The sequence below is a fragment of the Metopolophium dirhodum genome, chromosome 1, assembly GCF_019925205.1.
Source record: "Metopolophium dirhodum isolate CAU chromosome 1, ASM1992520v1, whole genome shotgun sequence".
NCBI classification, from domain to species: domain Eukaryota; kingdom Metazoa; phylum Arthropoda; class Insecta; order Hemiptera; family Aphididae; genus Metopolophium; species Metopolophium dirhodum.
Genome location: NC_083560.1, coordinates 102,101,534 through 102,126,301, shown reverse-complemented (window position 1 = coordinate 102,126,301; position 24,768 = coordinate 102,101,534). Strand labels below are relative to the sequence as shown.

The 24,768-nt window shown below is 26.6% G+C and overlaps 1 pseudogene; it reads left to right on the top strand.

Annotated features, from left to right (window-relative positions):
* Nucleotides 1-632: 632 nt before the first annotated feature.
* LOC132948976 (E3 ubiquitin-protein ligase TRIM63-like) lies at nucleotides 633-22,974 on the top strand (annotated as a pseudogene).
* The last annotated feature ends 1,794 nt before the right edge of the window (nucleotides 22,975-24,768 follow it).

Here is a 24,768-nt window from a genome sequence, read left to right as displayed (position 1 = left end):
TTCGGCTCGTGGTTGGCGACCTTGCTCAAAGCGGTGGGCAACCACATGACTCTCGACTCATGAGCAATATGTCTCGAGTTGTCACAGACCTTGCCAGGATTTTCAAAAAACATACAACGAGTCTCAAAATATAATTTCCTAATATATATAGTAATAATAACATTTGCTCATAGACCACTTATAATGGCATCTATATATAATATATTATATACAATTTTTCCGATCGCGTAATTAATGACGACGAGAATATGATATTATTGTAACATAAAAGATTATAACGATACCATCGTGTTCGGTGCAAACTATTTAAGTGCGCACGCTATAGCCACGGCATTGCCGCAGCTTTTCATTGAGAATTATAATGATTATAAATTAGGTATAATATTATATTATATTAATACTATATTACAATATTATCCGCTATGCATTATGTCGTGAATATTAGGAAACACAGTACGTCATACTTACGTGCTGGATTGTACAATATAATTGTTTTGCCCAAACGGAATAATGCCTGCTTATTTTCAGAAATTAATCCACCCAATAATATTGGTCGCGGACAAAATTTCAACCTCCACATTGATTGCTATAGTTGTGATGGCGTATATTTGCGTCGCAGAGTTGGTGTGAACCCGTACTGTCGTCCAGCGTCTACTGCTGTCGTTGAACGGGTGCTGGAGTGCGGTTTCTTCGATGCGGTGGTGATTTTCTGTATTGTTTAAGTTAATTTAAGTAAACTGGTACCAAGTACATGAATGTTGTCTCTCGAGTAATGACCAATATGTCTCGAGTTGCACAGTATATCATAAAAATAATGTAGGTACCTATATTTTTTTTTTTAATTTTGTGCCTCCTGACCTGGGTCAGTCTCGCTAAGTCTTTGCTACAGTTCTGCGCGTCATAATTATACATACTACATAGGTAATCGGTATGAGTATATACCTACATTATAATATACAGTATTATCAACAAGATTATTTTAAGTGGTTTTTTGTTATTATTTAGTATTATTTTACAGTAATTATTTACGTTTTTGGTCACGCGTAATCGAAATAATTGTAACTTAATTTCGTTGCAATCACAATTTTCTCTCCACAGCTAAATCGACCATAAGTCATAACATTAAACATATTATGTTCTTCCGGCATTCTGTATTTTTTAAACTGCAGTCCTTGGTGTTAGTATTGTTGGGCACGTTCTCAGTAGTCACTATACTCACGATATAGCCTATTATAATATTATACTATAGTCGGTAACATACGGTTTCACGGTATATGTATATACGAATTAATACGTGATAAACGATAGTTACATTACCAGCTATATCGTATTTCATAAAACAAAATATGTACCTATATAGATAATAATAATATCAAATATCTCTTAGATTTTTTCGTATCAGAATAAAATACGCACCACAAGAATAACCTTGATATAAATATTTCATATATACTATCACTAAATATCCGCTAATCTGTGTAAACCACTTATCGTTCGTCAAGGCTCACGCGGCGTTCGAAACTGTCGTTTTTTAAGGTTTAGTTTCTACGTATTTTCAATAGATTGTATATTCGTAAAAACTAAAAATTATGTTATGGCAAAGCGGTCGGCTATACGGGTACGGTGGACCTAGCTCGCAAATGGCATAAGTTCCAGTGACTTTTCGGGGTTCCGTGAGGAGAGTGTCCGATAAGGCACCCGACTGGCGTGCAGCTACCGCATGGTCCCAAAATTCTTACAGTGCTAACCCGGATGCGATTATTCGGTAGCGACAATGCCATGGAACTACATACGAATCTATTCGAAACGAAAACAAAAAAAAAAAAAAAACATTTCGTCCGTCCGTTGTGGACGTCGTATTTTCTTCCCGGAATTTATAAAATATTATATTTTATTATAATATCTGAATGTCCATAATAAATATAAATATAAATATAATATAATATAATATATTATAATTATAATATAAATAAAAAAAATAATAACAATAAAAATAATAATAATATAAATATTATTATTAATTGTGACGTTAAAAAAACATAAACGCGTACGTTCAAATCACCTATAGGGTTTAGTATATACTGTGTGTCCGTGTTGTCCATTTATTATGTCAATTATTCTTATAAGTGGCTTGTTATTTTATTTTTCAACTAAATAAAACAATTAATGTGTCATAAGCAAATGTATATGACAAATTTGTATTTAAATTTAAGTTTACTATCCCCGTGCGCAAAGGGTGAATTTGAATGCGATAACGCGATGTTATTGGTCATAGACTTATAGTGTATATACATTATGTTGATGTGTTCATAATAAGACAAATAAAATAATTTATATAATATTTAAATTTTTATTTAAATTTTTAAAAAAAAATTCTTTCTACTTAATTCACAATGCAGTGATAATAAGCAATAACATGTTTGTGTATGCCAGCTAAATTATATTAAATCCAGAAATGTGTACTGATTTATTTTTATCAAAACTCATTATGTAGGTACAGAGTAGTGTATACAGCGTGATTGAACAAATTAACATATTAAAACAGATTGATATAGGAGTTACACAATATACATTTAAACAAAATTGTATGTGATATGTGCTATGAAGGGCATTTAAATCCAAGCCCTACTTAAAATTTATAACTATTTTCCAGCCCACAGGGGTGGGTTATAAGTTAGAATCGATAAATATATAATATATGATGCAAAAACATAATCAGGCAGTCTTTGGTGTAAGGTATAAGTGTCAAAAATTACATTTTTTGCTAAAAGTATGATCAGAATCAAACATTTTTATATTTTTATATTTTTTTGATACACATCACGTAAGTCAACTATAACAACTCATATTAGAGAATTTGTTTTGGTCTAAACATTTTAAGTCACATCATATTGGGTACAAAAGTACAAAACACGTATGACTAGTTAATATTTGAGAATCTGACATAAATAATTTTAAAATGGTCTGAATATCTTAAGTCAAGTTATTATTGTCATAGTTATTATATGTTTATAATTTTAAATGCATGCCCTGTTAGTGTAGGTCACATAATATAATAATCCAACTAACTTAAGTCGCTCAAAAACCACGAATAATTTTACGAATTTTACGAACGATTTTAAATTTCTACATAAAATTTAAGATAAAAGTATAGGTACATAAATACATGTATATGACATCATTATCAACGATTTTGAATGATTTTTCAATGTTTTGTTTTCTCTTTCTGAAAACCAGGTGTTTTTGACTTACGTAATTTATACCATATACATCAAATATATATTCATGAGGTTGAGCTCAGGTAATAAATTTTCAAAATATTTTATTTCTATTTCTTCTAGTAGCAAATACGACAAACCGAAAAAATACGTACTTAGGTACCTACCTATGTAATATTACATCAATCTACCAAGAAATTTATGTTTTTATACTCGTGTATAATAATGCACTTTTACTAGTATTCGACATAACCAATGGTTGTCGGGCTGAATTATCTGTAGAACATTGTTACCTACATAGTTTTATTGTGTACGTCATCGACGATAGTTATCTTCTAAAAAAACAATACAATAAACTGGCAAGTAATAACAGCTTAGTAAAATATAATATTTATCAATAAGAAGATAATAAGATATATCGTATATCGTTTAAACACGTAGTACCTATATTATAGTGCACACGAGTGATTACTATTATATAAAATTGTGTGTGGTCTTAAAAGGAAATATTTAAAAAGTGTGCAAACTAATTATTGCCTTTCTGACAGCCGTAAAATGATCTGCAGGCTGTGACGACCAACTTCACGCTAAATCTAGTAGCGCACTAACACAATAGTAAAAGTATTTGTGTTTAACTATCGTCTATCGGATGAGCAAAAAACACGATAAATATGTGATTTTGGTTAGGTTAGGCGATTAAGTGAGCATATAGTTTTAATATTATACAAAAAAAATACAGACACATATAGGTACAATCAATATTGAAAACACGCAGATCCATCCAAAGATGACAAACTTTGTAAAAATTTAAATTTTAAATACTTATTGAAAAATAATGTAACTGCCTATGTGACCAGTTCTGGCGCAGTTAAAATTAAATGTTATCGTAACTACGACAATCACAATATTATGTTTCTAAACAAACGACGGCGGCGCACGGGTCTGTACCTATTATCATAACCGTGGTGTCCCACGATGTCATTCACACAGTGGCGCAACTAGGGCTGAAATGTTTGGAGGGCTGTAGCCCCCCCTGACATTACATGAAAAGTAACCCGTGGAGGCGATATGTGTTGTTATATATATGTTCACTTAAAAATATAAAAAAATCAATTATTTATTTACTCAAGTATTTAATTTACCTTATTTTTTAAGATTTATATTATAATTTTCAAACATTAACAATGATATATTTTGCTTAATACATTTATATTAAATATTATAGTATATCCCTGAAATAAAGTATTACGTTACCTAATAATATATACGATATGTAAATAATAGTAATTATTATTAGAAGTACCTAGATTTTACAAGTTTTACTTAATATAGGTAGATACAATATTTAAAAGATTATAAAATAAAAATATTTTGAATGATCGATATAAGTAATAAGTAATATATAATAATAATATACCTGATAAGTAATCTTTTAAAAGAACTATTAACATATGTTTTTTCAAATCGTGATATAAAACAAAACAATATTATTGTTAATTTTTGAATATTATTTATTATATATTATTTTTTTTAATTAAAAGTATACCTATAATATATAAGTATAACAATTTATTTGTAATTAAATATTAATAATGTAATAATTACACTAATTACGTTTTAAAAATGCCATGTGGTTGTCAGTATAATATTGTTGTCTGGGGGTATTTTTCCTAGGGTCGGGGATTTTTTTCAGGGGATTTTTATTCCGCTATTACCTATCTCAGTGTTATAGTTCATATAGTGCATATAGGTATACTGTAAAATTATGTGTAATAATCTTACCAAATACAAAATAATTTATATCATACCGACATAAATTGTTTCCTTAAAACGAATACAAGCATACAGATTATGATGTTTACCACATATTTTATAATAGGCAATATAAAAATAAAGTTTAAATAAAAATTAAAAAATTAAATAATAAATTACCTTTTTTTCAAAAACAAGAAAATAAGAAATACAGTTTAATTTTCAAAGATTTGTTAATATTTTAGGAAAGAATTGAATAATTTATTTTGAGGAGGTTATTTTTTGGAGGGCTAAGCCCCCCCTCCTTTTTGCGCTTATGCCTTCACAACCATATTAATTATTATATATATAGTTATATAGATAATATAATATAATAATATAGATAATATAATATAATAATATAGTTAATATAATATAGATAATATAACATAATAATAAATAAGTCACCAGTATCTATAACGCGAAAATGAACATTTTGATATTTAGGACATTCTGTTTCAAAGGTACTTATCAATTAAATAACAAATAAAATGAATGATAAAACTCCTTGCTAGATTGAGTGCACATAATGCATGCAGGCTGTCTCATCCACAGTCCGAAAAACGGCCTATTTTTTAGTTAATATAGGACTTCCTTATCTTATCCACACCCACTCAAACGGCGACTAACCAGATGCATGAAGCATTTATTCGTCTCTAATCTATTTGTAAGGCTCGCATCCCAGCTTACAAATTCAGTTATTCCTATGCCACACCCGAATTTTAATAATCACGCAAAATCTTATTTTTTTCTCCGCGTTCGTTAATGTATACCTTTATATTTATATAATGTATATTATAGTCGTAATATAGGATGTAACAGAAAGAACTGACAAAAAAAAAAATTGATACTACTTAAACGTACGACAAAAATTGATAAAACTAATGATTAGTAAATAGTTTAAGAAATATACCCATGATGTTAGCAAGTTTCCAAAAAAAATATTTTTAAAAATGTTATTGCGTTTCAAATTAATTTAATCAAAAAAATTTGTTATTTTAAAACATAAGCTACTTAACTTAGATAAATGTTTTTACCATCCAAATTGTTCTTATAAACAGATTCATAAATTGGCTATTTTGAATTTATTCAAAAAAATTTATACAAATTAAAAATTGTTATTTTCAGTAATAAAAAATTAAAATAATTTTTTTTTATTATACGTGTAATGCAAGTGGCCATAAATTATATATAAAAAAAAAATTAAAAAATATTGATTAGAACAAAAGTTATTCTAAGTAACACCCTGTATTATTATAAAATATCAATGCACTTATAAGTTATAAGTATAAAAAATAAAATATACTAGTATCAACATTGTAAAATCGGGCGATGACTATAGATAGTTATTACGTACTAGCTATCCCAGCCGTGTCAAGGATTTTTTTTTTAAATTTATTTGTAAAAAATTGTATAATATACCATATTTCTACTATTTATAATAGTAATATTAGCAACTTACTATAAATAAACAATAAAGTATTATTTTTTTCGTGAGTTAAAAGAAAAGTCACGTTTGAGATATACGACCCTTTTACATAGAAATAGGTATAGCCGTATAGGGATTGAAAAAATAAACTATAAACACCATCTAAGTTTTAAGGAATCTATTGGTATAACTTTTTATTAAAATCGGTCTAGTAGTTTTTGAGTCTATTAACTTCGGATAAACATACACGGGTTAAAATATAGCTTTCAAATTTCAAAATTTTAAATGAAAATTATTACATCAAATATAAATATAAATATATATTATCATTGATTATAAATACTTAGTATAGTATATACACATGTTGCCACAGGTTATACAATGTATTATATGACATTATGACATTATATTATATTATGTCCCGTCGTTCAGTATAATAATTGTTGTAGTTCCTATATTCAAAAATCGTTCTTAAATTATATCGAGCAAACGGAAAGATTCATCAATAAAAGAAAAAAAGATTCATTATATTTTGATAAAATGGAAAAATGTTCGCAAAGAAAAGCCACATTAATTTTGTAAGCTCCCCAGCTTATATAAAACAACATTTTTCAAAAATCTTACTCAAATTTATGAAAAATGAAAAAAGAACTTGCCTCTTTTTGAAAACAAAAACGAAAAATTACATATAGGCATGGGTCTTAAAAAAAACAAGAAAAAAAAATATTAATTTATAACATTTGTCTTGTTTGATTAGACAATTTACGTGCCAATATGCCCCATTAGCGTTCTTTTGGAGGTGGCAAGGTGGGCATTTGTCACTATCTGATTTTAAAAGCAGCCCGATGTGTCGGTGTCCGGTTTTCCATTATATCATAGCGCAAAAACAAACCTTTATTTTTAGGAAAATATTTCATTATGTTGGTTCACTTGGTTCTAACCAATTATTGTCATAATGCGATAAATTAGTAATTACTAATTAATAGTTGGAATATAATATAGACGCATATATGCGTGGACGTGCATGAAAGTTGGTAAGTACCTACCTATATGTGTGTGTGTTTTATGAAATGAAATGAAACATAATTATTATTAATATGTTCTTGCGAGCGAATCAACCGGTCATCTGTTGTTTTATAAGTTACCTATGTTTGGCTGATCAAAAATGTTGCTCCTCTATTAAAAACTAAAATGACGCTACTGTGCATCCAATTATAAGAATACCAATACGAAGATGGAGTAGGTGATTTGAACACTCGCGTGTAAGTATCTGTATAATATAATATTGTGTTAGTCATAAAATATGATTATTATTTATTAGCAGGGATCGGGACTTATCACTTATATCATTTTCTTATTATTATGGTTATTGACACAACATGAAGCAGAGTGTTATGGAAATGTATGTAATATTACAACCCGTTCGATTCACAAATTATGAAATTTGAAAGTGTTTTTTTTTTTAAAAATATGCTTATTCCCAGTTTTTTAAAAATTATTTTTACTTTTTTGCATTTCTTTGCATGATTATGATTTATGATGATACACGCCACTAACAAAAACCTAGATATTTTAGTTAATTTCTGTTTTTTTCGTTTTTATTTAAGCTATAATCTATTCCCCGTAAGTTGACCCACTTTTATTTTTGCGCACACGGTGTACATGATGTATTGAATATGTTGTGACAATATTATAGTTCACTACGTATACACCGTGGTGTTTCGCGACATGAGACTGTATAACTACAGAAGTGAGCTATATTGTCACAACGTTTTCACCATCATACTCTTGCAGCGTGCGCAAAAAAAAAGTGGGTCAACTTACGGGAAATAGAGTATAGAACTAAAAATAATTGTTCTCCTATACCAAAAGCTTACCGTGTATACCAATCAATCACAGAAAAGTATTTGGTAAAGAACTCATGAACTTAAATAAAAAGTTTAGCATGATTTAAATATATTATTAATTTATTCTTATTAATTTTATTTATGTCTTATAATTTATAAACATTACCTACATAAAAATCATTATTGTATAAAACTATTAAAACTTTATAGATTTAACTACAAATTGTATGTTTCTATATGGGATATTGTCAAAACGGTGCGCAAACGTATAAAGTTGTTATATTTAAATTTATAAATATTTACTATTGATCTCAGTATCTCACTGTATATAGGTACATGTTAATTTATTACGTTATATAAATTCAATATTTTTTCATGAACATTTTTTTGAGCTATTTATAGACATTTGACATTTTAGGTTCTAAGCGTATCAATAAATATATTGGTTTTATACAATGATGTGTGTGTTTTTTTTCTGCTGTTGTCAACTTTTAGGGTAGTAAAAATGCTCCGATTTACTATAGTAAGTACTTACGCATCTTTTCTGATATAGGAAAGTGAATCAAGTTATTGCATTCCGGAGGTCAAAATTGAAAATTCTCAGTATTTTTTGAAATTGTCAAATGGGGGAGGGGAAAATTCTGCAGCCCCCAAATGAAGCCACTGATAAACTCATATACCCTATGAGATAGCTATTTGATAGCTAAATAATCGTTAAAGTGGGTTGAATAGGATGGTACCGACTTAAACCGACTATAGTATTATTATTATTTATTGACTATTATAATAGTTAGAAGTGAGTAGTGGTACTGGAGAAAAGGGCGGGGCGTGCCGCGTGCCGAACGGCCAATACTGCGGTCTGTAATCTAAATAATGAATAATGCTGAAAGAATATAGTGATGACCGAGATGACTGTGCCGAGAACATTATAATTGCAACTTAATATATATTTAAGAACGGCGTTCGTGAAAAAGGGAATATGTAAATATTTTTATAAAGAAAAATTATAAGATACCTACCTACATTTATTTTGTACATCATTTTACATCGGTACGGCTTTAATACCATTATAATACCAAACTCTATTGTCTATATAATCTATATTATTCATAAATTACGATAACTGCCGATCCCACCTTGTTCACGTAGTTTTTTGTAATAAATATTATTAAATAATGATATGCTAGCAGGTACCTACAAAATGTATTACAATAATGAATAAACATACAATTTTTTAATTACAGAGTACCTTTGTAATGGAGTCTGGCAGAAATAAATGCAAGCTCACCGTGAGTGCCAAACAACTTTGGGAATTGAACATATATTATGTGACTTACACAAAGCTTTTGTACACTACTTCAAAATTATTGAATTGCCTCCATGGCGTATGCAACAAATGTATTGATTTGGGTTTTGACAAAACAGGTAAGGTGTTCTTAATATTCTGCTTATCGGCTTATCTATAATATGTATTATATACATAGTTTTAAATTTTAATCATTAAAGACATAAGACAATATTCATCATATACCTATACAATATCAATGATTATAATATGTAAAGTTTGGTCAACAATTTTAATATTATGTACCTACCTAATTGCAATAGTTTTAACTCGTGTAGCACTAATGTAAGCTGACGGAGTATAGATTATATGAAATTAAAATGTTGAAAAAATTCCGAAAATTTGTTAATTATTTTTCAGTTAGAAATTTATAAAAAATTTTCTTTTCATAGGTGATAGGTAGCTAACATTTAAAAATTTAATAGATGATTCCCTACAGATAACAAGTGTAGGTAACCTTAACCTTAATAAACACGTTACCGGAAAGTAATATTAATTTGTTATGAGTACCTATTTGAATTTAACAGTTTTACGATAGTATACCTTTTTAATGGTAAATTAACGAATTCCAATCAATCGATTTTTTTCAATTTATCAATTGATATTTTACAATACAAAAACAAATAAACTCTTGAAATGTTCACCAAATGTTTATATTAGCATTTATTTTTTATATTATTTAGTTTGATTACTTAGTTCTTACGATAATTACAATCACATGCCCGACAACTACTGTAAAGCAGAGCGGTATACCCACTTTTCCACCTTTTTGTTATATTGGGTGCAGTTTATTTTGAATAGTATTCTATATAATATTATCAATCATGTATTCTAAATATACCTGCAGTACATAGGACATACCTACAACCTATTTATTACGGATAATAAATATGTCATTAAAGAACATATTTTATTAAGTAGATACTTATAATATAATTCTATAAAAAAGTATAACTCTTATTTATGGAATTATGTCTATAAATAACTTTTTGAATACATCAGTTGATCGTCATGATCTATTTAATTTGCGTGTGAAATATTAAAAACACATTTTGAAGCAATGGTTTCGAATACAAACTTTTTTTTTGTTACAAATAATAATATATAGTTATACCTACAACCTATGTCTTATTATATGAATAATATCAAAGACTGAAGGATGCATTTTTGTATGAATAAAAAATATAATATTTAGAATACTTCAATGCAATTAATTGTATTCGAGTTCAAAAAATGCATAGAATTACTTATATTTGATTTACTTTATAACGGTAGTACAAGTTTGTTTATCATGTTTTTTATTGTTTATATAGGTCAATTCGTATGCGATTGTGGAGTGGTAACTGACATTTCAAAAAGACTTAAATTGTACATTATTTTGTGAACAATTTGATGAAGTAATCATAAGTTTTATAATATATATATTATATACCCAGCTTGTACTTACCTATTGTATACTGAGGGTACGTGTGCAATTTAATGGAAAACAATGGCCAGTAGTGGAGGGGTTACTTAATTAGGTAACATTTTAACACGCAGTTAATAATTACATTTGATGATTAATTGATTTATTGACATCATTTCAATACCTCTTGGCGATACAGCATTAAGTCACACCCTCTCCACCACTCACAAATTGCACCTGTATAAAATATTAACTAAATAAATATACTATTATATTTAATACCTATATTAATATAAGTATGGTTTTAATTTTTCATTCATATTATGTTTTAAGAGTATTTTAAGAAATAATTATATAGATGAGTACCAAAAAGAAGAGTATGGTCAATACACTATATCGAAAGTCCCATGTCCAAATTGCGATGATGTAAGTACAAGTACCTATATATGAATAAGGAATTGTAATATATCTTTGTTTTTAATAAAACACAAATCACGTACAATTACGTTTGACGCAAACGGGCAAACGTCTAATCCAAAATATAATATGTAACAATTTTTTTTCTTTTTATAAAAATGCGTTAACTGTTTTAAGAACTAATTCAATTCTCAAAAATATTATAATAAAAAATACCAATTATAGGTAATCTAATTGAAAATATGTTGAAAATATTTTTCGTTAAGTATATTTTTTGTATAATAATTTATGTTTATTTTAAATGTTTTAAAAATAAATCTTATAATGAGTCGTAACTTTATTGTAATATTGTCATAATATAATTCAGTTTTATAATTATTTACGTTACAGAAATACATTGAGGCATATTGTACTAAATGCAATAACCGCATTGTGCACTGTGCCAATTAGTGATAGAACTCACCGTTGTAAAACTAAAAGCAAAGTTATGGAGGAGATCCGTTCAAATTTAATCAAAAATAAAGTTAACTTATGGGTTGGTTAAAATGTTTATAATTCAATATAATTAGTTTTTTTTTTAAACCCTATAGTATGCACTTCGACAATATTTTTTGTTATATTGTTTGAATTTTTTACGAATAATATATACCTATATATTTTTTTTTTAACAGTGAAAAATCAAATTTTACGAATTAAGTAAAATCATGCTTAGCGTTAAATATAAATACGTTAAGAACGCAGAAGTGTGAAATAAAAGAAGAAATACAGAAAAAATTTGTTGAGTAAGCATATCACCTAATGGATAATTCAGTAAAATGTAGACAATTTTAATATTAAGTATGAAATATGAAATATTCGCACTTACATATTATCATATTATTATCTAACTACTATAACCTAACCTACGTAGGTACCCCAGTAGGTACTTGAGTAGACATACCTAACCCATATTATTACAAAATATATTTGAAAAAAATCTAGGTACCTATGGGTATACCCATTTAAGCTCTAATAGCAATTTTGAATTTTCTCAACGTAGGTAATAGATTGTGCGTAAACTAAGATTTATATTCTGCCCTCAAAAAGTTATAAAGTGTACATACCAATACGTAACGGCCGGCGGCTAGCCAAAATAACAACGGTATAGGAATTTTATAAAAATTATAATTTAAATACATATAATATAGGTACTTCAAAACCTCATAATTTTTAAATGTTTGTAATTTTTTATTTTTTTAGAAAAATAAATAGGTTAGGTAGTTGTGAATGCGCTTTTTTTTTCGAACGATAAATACATCTACGAATGAAATTATTTACATCGTTCAATGTTACATTGAATGTGACATTTGATTGAACTATTTCACCCATTAATTTTAATAAGGGTTCAGAATATTATAAATCGGTTCTTTCATTAAATTTTTAAGCAGTGAATGTTCATGTTCGATAACCCATTTTAAAAGAACTTTTACATCTTCACTGATACCTATACTGTTTTGAAGTAGTTTGTAGCTGTTGTAGGTACTATAGGTGGTAGGTACACGACTCCAATGTAGCGTACATCTCCATTTTGCACCCACTTGTGTAATTATTGAAAACTATAGTAACATTTTGTCCAGTGGCATAATTTTGATTGTGGTGAGGGAATGGGGGTATATCTCAGCAGAGCCTTTTTTTTAAATAACTGTAAACCATTATCACAGTTAAAAGATAAAACTGATAATAACTTACTACTATTACGACTTCTGATATCATTTTTAACTGCTTAAAACGTATATCTTCTTAATATAAACACAGAATAAATTAAAACTATTAATATAATATTGTTAATAATTATTGTTTTTGTAAAATACACAATTTATAATAAGACCTGAGATTTTAATACCATAAAAAACCCAACAAAGAACATATACATACCTGGCTACCTATAAATATTATATATATACCTACCGGCTACCACAAAATAATTTCTAATAATCATGATAGTAATAATAATAATAATAATAAAGATACATCTCACATATAAAAATATAATAAATGATAATTATTGTCGTTACTCGTTCCTATATCGGTTATCGAAAATGATTACCTATACCTGCCTTCCTGTCATTATCGTACATAGACGCGTCTAAATAATCACCCATTCTGTTAAAAATCTCGTTTTTAATCCAGCTGTGCTATTTAGTTATACCTATAATATTATCTTAGTCATATAAATGTATGTTTTAATTCAATAACTTGTATTAATATTAAACACAGCAGTCAGCAGTGTATTAAGACAAAAATTAGTCTATAATATTATATGTATAAACATATTACGAGTACAAATGCATATTATAAACATGTGTCGTGTAAAATATACACTTGTGTATGTGTTGTACAATAACATAAATTATTATCATAATAATAATTATTATAATAGAATGATAATGTAATGTTATGATAATATTATGATTATGACTCGATTTTCATAAGTGTCGATCTTCTAATTAACAAAATAATATTATACGTTACAGGTTTCGTGGCGAATTGAAAATGAGCGAAGATAAAATGATGGGTTATGTGGAATCGTATTATAAAGTAAAGTTGGAGCATTTGACTAAAAATAAATTGCTAATGGAGGAATTGAAAAAAAAATACGATTTCTATTTGTATTTTTCTGAATCTGCTTTGAAAAAGGAAAACAAGGCAGATCTAGACATGACAAAGTACGCGGCCCGCATATCATTTAAATATATGAAGTACATCTAACATTGTAATTTGTAATAATATATATGTAGGTACTGATGTTTAAGGAATTCAATCTCACCTGTGTTTTCTACAAAAATGTACCCATCTGCCAATTGTTCCGACTGTCCTAGTGAAACAATTCTGAAAACATGTTTAAATTAATTGATATAAAGTTTATTAAAAATTACTTTTTCACTTTTTTGACGCTTAAATACTTCAAAATTAAATTTTTTAATTTTAAAATATCGATAATATATTGATTTTAATAATTAACTAACAAATGTTAGAAAGTTGATTTCAAGTAAACGTCTTCTTAAATATGTTTTTAGAAATGTTATCGGATAACTATAAGGTTTCTATAACTAATTGGGAATTATGCCATTAATAATACTTTTAGACAAAAAAAAACAAAATATTAAATTAATATGACGTGTGAAGTTCGTTATTGATATAGGTAATATCATATTATAATGTATGCCTGCATTATAAACAAACTTCCAGATTGCAATCGGGAGTAATTTATTACAACTTTTTATCGAATAATCACATTTAGGTATCACACAAATGGTAAAGAACTTTGCGTAGGTACAATATAGTGGTTTCTTATGTTTTTTTTTCTACACCACAATAATAAAACGTTAAAATAATATTACGTACCTACCACATTAATTCGTAAGAATCGCACAATAATGAAGATCGGTCGAGTTCTAATTTTTTGATTTATTACATTATTAGTACATTATTAGCAGTACCTATATTTTAGCACTTATACCAAGAAAATGTATCAACTTTACAATCACGTTATTTTGGCTATTATAATTTACGGGATAATTATATAATTTATTATAGTTTAGTCAACAATCAACTGTCAAGTGTCAGAAAATGTTTCATATAATTGACATTAGTGGATTGGATTCAACTACTACAAATTGTATTGAATTAACAGTTGTGTTTGACGATATACCTGCGTAAGTTAATCGAATGTGAGTACTGAGTATACCTACACTATAATATTATTATACTACCTATATTATATAGTATGATTTTTTAAGCATGCTCGCTCTGTTTGTACGCTTAAATTATGCATGTATTCAAATTCTGATTTTTGGAATTTTTAAATATACATTTGAAATTAAAGACCATATTTCGAATATTTTAGATTCTTTTATACCACTTAAGGATGATCCTTTGACAATGCACACTTTTTTTTAAAAATTTGATGTGTCTAAATCAAAATTCGATTAAGTAGTTCTTAAGTTATATGTAACTTAGGGCTGTATTCATATAGCCGATTCTCAAGAATATAATACGGCTCTTAGTATACAAATTATATACCTACTATTATAGTGTCCAATTCATATCATAATGGGTTAAGTAGATACATACCTATGGAGGCTTAGATGATTTTAAAATGTTGGTTATTACTACTGATCTAACAATATAAATAATCTGTAAGAATGATACCAATAAATACTACATAATTATTTTTATCTACATCTATCTAATATTACATATAGTTTATATTTTTATAAAACCATTTTTAAGGATTATTATCCTTAGCATAAACATTTTAATAACTCAAAAACTTTACTCATTAGAATTTCCGCTAAATAAATTGCAAAAAGGGGAGTTTTCATTTAAAAATTAGATGTTTGTATTGTCTCAAGACATTCCTTAAGTAAGCAGTTGGTACAAAATATGTCAGAAATTTAATAATATTATGGTCTTAACGGATAATTAAAAATTGTAAAAATAAGAATTTGAGTAAATAACAAAAAAACCAAGGAAATCTAGCTTAAAAAATCACCTGTATATTTTTTAATACCTTATATATTATAAATTTAAAAACGAAAAGTCTAAAATGCTGTCAATATTAATTGGTTGATAAATGATAATTTAGTTTATAATATTGACTATATATTATTTTGTAGTCGTTAAAAGAATTGCAATTTATAAGCCACAAAAATATATAAAAGCTTCGGGATCTTTCAACAATGTTTCTACAATATGTCAAAACATTATGCGCATATTTTTCCAGAAAATTGTATTATTTATTTATTATTAATCGTTAACTATTTTACTAACCACCTATTTTAGGTACTAATAGAGAAAATAAATTACCAATTTAAATATGGCTACAATATTAGGAATTTAATTGACATTCATAGAAAAAAAAACTAAACATTTTGAAACTAAAATGTCCGTTAACAGTTCAAAACAAATCAAAATATTTTAAAAATTTTATCGTGTATAGAAAATGCTAATATAAGCAACCGATGGAAATTTCATGAATATACGTTTATTTGTTTTGGAGTTAGGTACGACAAAAATCGATTTTGAGTAAAAATGCCCGTTTTCCCTTAATTTTTATTTTGTTTTTCCCAAGCACATATTTTGAAGGGGTGATGGGGGAGATTCCCCCTCCCCCCCTAAATCCCGTTTACAGTCCATCTTAGTATGTCACTTATAACTTTAAGATTCTTAAAAATTGTATGATCTACTATTTTAGATTCTGAGCGGAGCGAGGAAGCTAGTGGTTTGGTGTTTATTTATTTATTTATTTTTTTTTTTTTATTCTGTATACAAAATTTCTACCAGAAGCAGTGCTTCGATTTTAACATACTATTGTTTCTTATTTTTTAGCAAATTGGATTACGATGGTACTTTAGAGAGGTAATTTTTCGATTTTCTCAATAATTATTTAAAACCACCGACAAATTACTAAAAACCGCTAACAATTTTAATTTATAATGCTTTGTGTATCACTATAGAAACGAAGAAAAAATTATTATAATATTATAATATCAATTCAACTTACAGGCTATAATAAATAATAATAATATAAAATATCCAGACTGAAAAACCGTCTCCGCTCAGAATCGTTTTTCTTATACAATGATACTATATCATTGAATTCAAGTTAAATACAATTCATTATACATTGACCCACTTGGAACCTATTGTACAGCAGAGCGACATCCACTTACTTAATAAATGTGTATAATAATATTACGTATTTACGATTTAAGATAGTATCGTGATAGTTAAATCATGATAATGATTTACACTGAGATAGATTTGGATTTGGACAGGTATTCCTAAACCAAATGAATTGCCCCCCCCCCCCAGGCTAGGTCCCTGATACGTGCCTGGTTTTTCCCTGCACTTGTGTAAACTATTGGGTATTTACTTTTGACCCCCCCCCCACCCCCAAAAAAAAAAAGTACCAACTAGATTCACTTTCCTATCAGAAAAGATACTATTGAAGAAAATTTAATCATTTTTACTGTTCTAAAAGGGGATCTAGGACATTTTGGCGTGGCCGTTTTGGCATGAAACCATTTTGACTTAAGCCGTTTTGGCGTAAATTTCTCAGGTTATTTATAGTATAAAATAAAAATAAATAAAATACAATTATTTATTATTATTTATTCGATTTAAAAAAATTCAGTTGATTAAAAAAATTTAAAAAATACAATTGACATATTAATAAACTTACTAAAAAAACATTATTATTGTAAAGAAATATTATGTGCTACACCTCTTAAATATGTTAAAATGTCTCGTGTATCTGCTTCTTGAACTATGTTTAAAAGACGTTTGTCTGTATCAATATATTTTTTGAGCTTTTTAGGGGGACTCCTTCCTGATTCCAATTGAAATAAATATGTATATCTTCCAGCTTGAATCATTCCCATTTCAACAATAAATATTAATTAATTTAATAATTTAATAAAATTCACTACTTGTATAAAAGATTTAAATGTATATAAAAAGTAAAAACTCACTATTTGTGTGAAATATTTATGCTGTATCTAGCTAGGAATATTAAAGGACAAGAAATAATGAAATGATAAACTTATCGCACGGCAGATAAGAAACGACAACGGGTACAAATCATTCAAAACGTAGATAATCGATCTAATCGATAGTATACGTTTTGACTGGTCAACTGGTCAATTTTAACTTTAGTTAAAAACCCATAGGGCACAAGTACAGCATAGTAATATAAACTTATCATTAAATTCCAACAATACGTAAACAATAATTACTATCAAAAAATAAAAATAAAAAATATACTTATAATGGTAAATTAGTTAATATAATAACCGTTATAATACGCCAAAACGGCTTCACGTAAAAATGGCTTCATGCCAAAACGGCTACGCTAAAAGGGCCACGCCAAAACGGCCACGCCAAAATGTCCCATTCCGTCTAAAAGGTGATGACAGAAACAAATAAAAAAAATAAATAACATACATCATTATAAAATCAATACATTCATCGCTCCGCTCATAATCTAAAATTAACAATAATATACCGTGTGTTTTGCACGATTTGCATTTGTGAAACTGATTGAAGACAATATGTTTTTATACATAAAAAACGAACGGTTTTTACATTTCTTTACTCAATTTAAATTTTTTTTCATTACTATAGCATTATAGCATAATAAACGTATTAAAATGTCAGATCTGGAATAAATGCAAAAAAGCAATGAAAAAAAAAACACTTTTACATAATAAAACCCAAAATATGCAAAAACAAATTGGTTTATTTGGAATCAGAATGACATGAAACCAATTTATGGATAAAAATTAGATTTCTATATCATATACGTATATAAAAAAGAGCATATTATGCTTTAAAATCCGAGCCTAACTTATAAGTTATTACCTATTTATTACTTATGATACCTAAATAAGTAATCATTATACAAATTTTAATTATCTACCAAATTAGATTAATAATTTTTAGACATGTTATAACAATGATATATTTTATGTATTAATTAAGTAGGTAGTAAGTTATAAGTAGAGCACGGATTTGTATGCATTTGCATATTTATTCTGGTTGATCGTATGATATGCTAAGTGAGCACACAATTTGTTTCATGACATGACGATTTAAAAAATGAAACTTAATAACACATATTTTTGCATATTTTGACATTTTTCTATTTTAAGGGTTTATTTTACAATGTTAATAGTATATTTCATATTTTTAGACTTTTAGTGCATATTTTGATGTTTTTTTAGACATTTTTAAAATATATAATACCTATTATAATATAAGAAACAAATATCATATTTTTATAGTTTCGATTAATAACAAAATAAATTAATATATTAATATAGGTATACTTGTAGGGATAAACGGATTTCCCAAATATGACCTTAGATCAATAATCGGGGTAATAAAATACATAATAATATAAAGATTTTAAAGACTATTATATAATTTGTTTTAGGATACATTGTTGATATAAATTGATTCCTATTTTTTTCTTTTAGATTAACTACCTAAAAAAAAAAAGTAGATGAGTATTTATATAGTAGGGTTCGATAATTTTTTTGCTAATTTTATTATGCATAATTTTATTTTTTGTGCATATTTTAACATTTTAGTGCATATATTTATGCATATTTAGGATTTATTTAGCGCATATTTGGTTGGTTTTTAATGCATATAAATCCGCGCTCTAATAAGTTATTAAAAAATATAATAACCATTAAGAACCATAACATTAAGGTCACCGAAAAATGATTATTAATAATTTATTAAGTATTTATTATAGTACTTAAGTAGTGTATTGCAGTCATATATTGATAAACTAAAAAAATAATTTTATTTTACAAACATTTTGACTTAAATATAGTAATATTATGGTAAATGATGATAAACCAAATCCAAAAAATCTCTTTCTTATGTTTTGTGTTATTATTGTTGAAAAATTAGGAATTTTTTTTTATTATACCAGGGATTTTTTATTCAAAATATTAATTATTGACAATTTGTTTCATGTTTGATTACCTAAATATGAATTACCTACGATTTTTTATTTTCAGAAAACTGAAGACATCCCGAAATCTATAACTAATGACAATCTAGTGGATAAGGTGCAAATTTTTCTGCACGTGTTTCTTCACATTTAGATAATAATCTAGATAACATCTATTTGCAAAACCAACTAGAGGACATCGTATTAAACAGTGAGTATTATTATAGTCTGTTCTATTGGCGAGTTTGTATAAATGTAAATGTGTTTGTGAAATTTAATAAATTACGTTGAGTGAATGATTTTCAAATATTTAAATATTTTATTCTGTTATAAAATAATATGATGTGATGTGTTTGAAATTTATTATCAGTGTATTTTTCTTTATATTTTAAAATACTTGAAACTACCCATGATTTCCACTAGGCATAATATATAATATTTTATATTATGATTAAAAATTAATTTTTTTAAGAATCAAGTTTGAAATTGTTTTATTTAAATTATATTATTTTCCCCGATAGAAAATGTGTAATGACAATAATATAATATTATTACAAAAATAATTTCATAACTATATCACAATTACGTAATTTACATTTTTTTAGAAATCAATTAATACTATTATTTTAATATTTTTTATATAGGTACAGCAATAATAACGTTATTTAAAAAATATTATAATTAAGGTACTACTACATAACTACTATAATATTTATACTGTAATTAATTAAAAATAATATTTTATTATTTTTAATGTACTGTATAATAATTTAAGTACCTATAATATTTTTGTTTATAATAATAATATATTTATTTTATTTATATACAATTTCATTACAACATTCTCGGCCGTATGATTTTTAACACTAATATAAAACTTTTCTTTCATTTTATAAACTGGACGCGTGTGACTGTAAAACTATTACTAAGAATAATAGATAATACATGTACAACGATAATATTATTTAACACGATAAACGTACATGAACATTGTGGCCACCGACTACAAGGACGTCAGTCTTATCTAATTTATTTAGGTATGCTGGACAGTAAAATAACGATATTGTACATATTTTGTACAATTTGACACATTAACGAAGTGATGCCAGGGAATGTGTAAAATAACTAGTTTTAAAATATAAATTATATACATAACCTACACATTTAAGTTACTTTATAAATTACCTAGTTATAAGCTAACTGATTCAACACTTTAACTGTATAAGTTGTATTATTATAGCTGTGTTAGCCGGCAGTATAACTACAAAAAATATCCGTACAAAAAATATCCGTATGGTTAAAAGATTCGTATGGCTACACATAATACAAAATACCAAATTAAATTCGTATACGAATATAAAATAAGAATATATATTATAATATTATAATACGCGTAGTCCGTAATAATAATATGCTATCTTATATTGTTCGTTAATCATTGGGAGGTTTTTTAAATTAAAATTACGAATCAAAAATAGTTTCCACTAAACATTTTTTTTAAAAGATTTATTGCCTTGAAATTTAAAATATAATACACTTTATATAATATACTACAGCAAAATAATTTAATCTTAAAAAAACGCAATTTTTTACGTAAAATCAGTTTTCTACAAAGTCGGTTTTCTTTTTTTGTTGTAAGTTGGAACTCAAATACAATTAATTTTTAATACCTATCTAAAATTTTCATCAAAAGGTTACATTAGCATTTCCTATATAATAGGTATATTGTATAATTTTCAAAATATTTTTACTATTTATGAGTTAAATATAGGTACATTATTGATATCAATTATCGATTTTTTTTGTTTTATTTCTATTACCTTATAATGATAAAAAAAGTTGAAAATCATTTACAAAGTTCCTCTCCTCGTAAGGGGTTATTAAAGATATTTAAAAATATTCAAGATAGGTATATACATACCTATTTTTTTTTTTTTAAAGAATATTTGTTGTTTAAATTTTGACAAAATTTATCAATTTTTATATATAATATGCTTGAACATTTAATATAAAGTCCTTCTAAGTCCCTCTAGTTCATAATGAAACCAAAAATCTAAAAATATTAAAGTTCAGCATTTAGAGTTTCAAATTTGGACCAGATAAGATATTTAAACGAAGAACAAGGATTTTAGTTAAATTGTTGTAATTAAAAAATATTAACTGTGGGGACTTGAAACCTTTATCTATTTTTATTATTATACATAATATTCATGATATTATACTATACGCAATGACATTTTAAAAATATTTAGCCAATTTTAAGACCTATTATTAATATATATATTAAAATAAATAACTATTATATCAATATATATATATCATAAAATATATTTAATACAATAGTACCTACCAATGAGTACATCGTAACCGTGTATTTGATCAAAATTGTTGTTTTGTATGCAATAAGTGAGTACTCAATCATCTCACTTATTGCATACAAAACAACAAATCTAACAGAAATATTATAGTGCCTTACTCAATCCCGAGGTACACTATATCAGTTGTTGAATTCGTCATCAGGAGGTGATATTTTATAAGTGGAACCTCCATACTTAATACTCATATAATCCATGTTGTTTATAACATTGCTGATGATAATTAGGTATTTTGTGAAACTAAAAATGTATTATTGTGGTTTAAAGTTAAAGCTATTAGATACCTAAACATACCTACTCCAAATATTTAAATGAATTATTTATTTAAATTTAAACCGACAAAATCAAAATGTATCTTACTTTCTAGTCCTGTGTTGATTAATATTTTTGTAAAATTTTGGTAAAAGACTAGTTTCAATACTATAATAATTTCTTAAAATTAGTCTAGCTCAAGATTATTGATGTTATTATATTTAGATTACCATATTAATTTTGTTAAATTGCTTACGAGACTACTAGTTTATGATTATCGTTGTTATTTGTATGTTATAGATCAAAGTAATCCAACACGTTTAACACCGCAGAACCCTGCATACGATCAAGTTGATGTAGAGGCCAAAAAGAAAAAGAAAAAATGAAAATTTAAATTTATTATTAAATTATAAATATTTTATACCTATTTAATTTTTGTTTTGTTAATTTAAATATATAATACCATAATAATGATTTAAATACATTTATGTGGTGAATTTTTACATTGTTTTTCTGAAGCAAACTTTTCAATATCGAAATTTTGAGACTCATGATCTATTTAGCGGTATTTAGTGTAACTCTAAGAAAACAGTACCGTAGATAAATGAAAATTGCACTGAATGTTTATACTACCATTTTTGATAGACAATACAATTTTCAAAATATTTTGACTCTTTTTAGCTATTTAAAAATTTTGAATTTATTATTTTTTTTTTAAAAATATTGTCTATCAACATTTTTTTGCTTGGCTAAATACTTAAAAATCTTATACAAGGTTTCTCATAAGTTGTTTTTAGTGGAGATTAAAAAAAAAAATTGAACGTAAATCAACAATATTTTTTATAAGTTATTAGACATTGGATACCTATACCTATTCACCCGTAAATTAACAAAATCTCGTGGGAATTTTCTTATTTTATTGTATTCACTATTCAAAAACTAATCACCGTAGGTACCTACTTGAAATTTTCACAAAACTTTTTTATTTTATTATTTTCTGTACATGAAAATTGAAAATAGAAAATTAAAATTAACTATTAATAGAAATATTAATTTTTTTAAGTTTTATTTCTATAATTGTCAATGCATTTCTAGATTTACTTATCTAGACAGAAGACACCTCCCTACTATTCAGCCACTTACCCACTTGAAAACTTGCCAACTTTTTTATATATAATATTAGTGCGGGGGCACTACCTTGTGATTTACCTTAAAAACTTTAAATATATAGCCTTCCCCCCCACAATGAAAATTCCTTTCTACGCCACTGGCCATACGATTATTGAACGAATTTATTATTTAAGAACAATGACATTTCTGTATGGGTAGTAGGTACTTACTACTTACCAACCTACAGAATAACCTTAAGATTGTATGAAGTTGAAAAAGTTGTTTGAAAATGTAGCAAGGGCCAGATAAAATTGATTGAATGGTAAATAAACAAATTTGTGTAACTGTAATTTCATATTCGGTGGGTACCTACAGTTTGTAAAAATCTAATTTGTCAACACCTATTTTGTACAACACATTGTCAACAAATAATGGATAAAATAATGATGTTGGAAGCATGAAAAAATTTGGAATTTGGAACTAAAACGATTTCTAAACAAAATAAGTAGGTACCTAGGTTACCTACGTTATAATATAATTATTATAACATATAGTATATACCTATTGCAATACTGCTGTTATTAGTTATTCATTTATATTACCAAAAATGATAGAAATGATAACAAAGTTGTAATGTGACAAACTATACATGTTTCGGGCATAATTCTAGTTTAGCAACCTATCGATTTTCAAATTTTTTTTCCCCCAAATTGTGTGTTTCAAGGTGCTTTATAAGAATGTAAAAAAAAAAAGCCCGGACAAATTTAAATCTCACTGGCAAATCGAAATTATCCCTCGACCAAATTTAAAATTTAGCCAGGTAACCCACATGCTAATTGCCAAGCTTGCTGTTTAGACTGTTTAAACTAAATTGAGTACTTAATCTTCTACTTACCGAAAAAATGAAGTTTTTAAAGTTTCCGATCAATAACTTCAAAACTAAATTTGTCCGGGCTTTTTTTTTTTTTACATTCTTAGAAAGCACCCTTAAACACACAATTTGGGAGAAAAAAAAAATTGAAAATCGATAGGTTGCTAAACTAGAATCGTCCCGTTTTCCTATCTCCGCA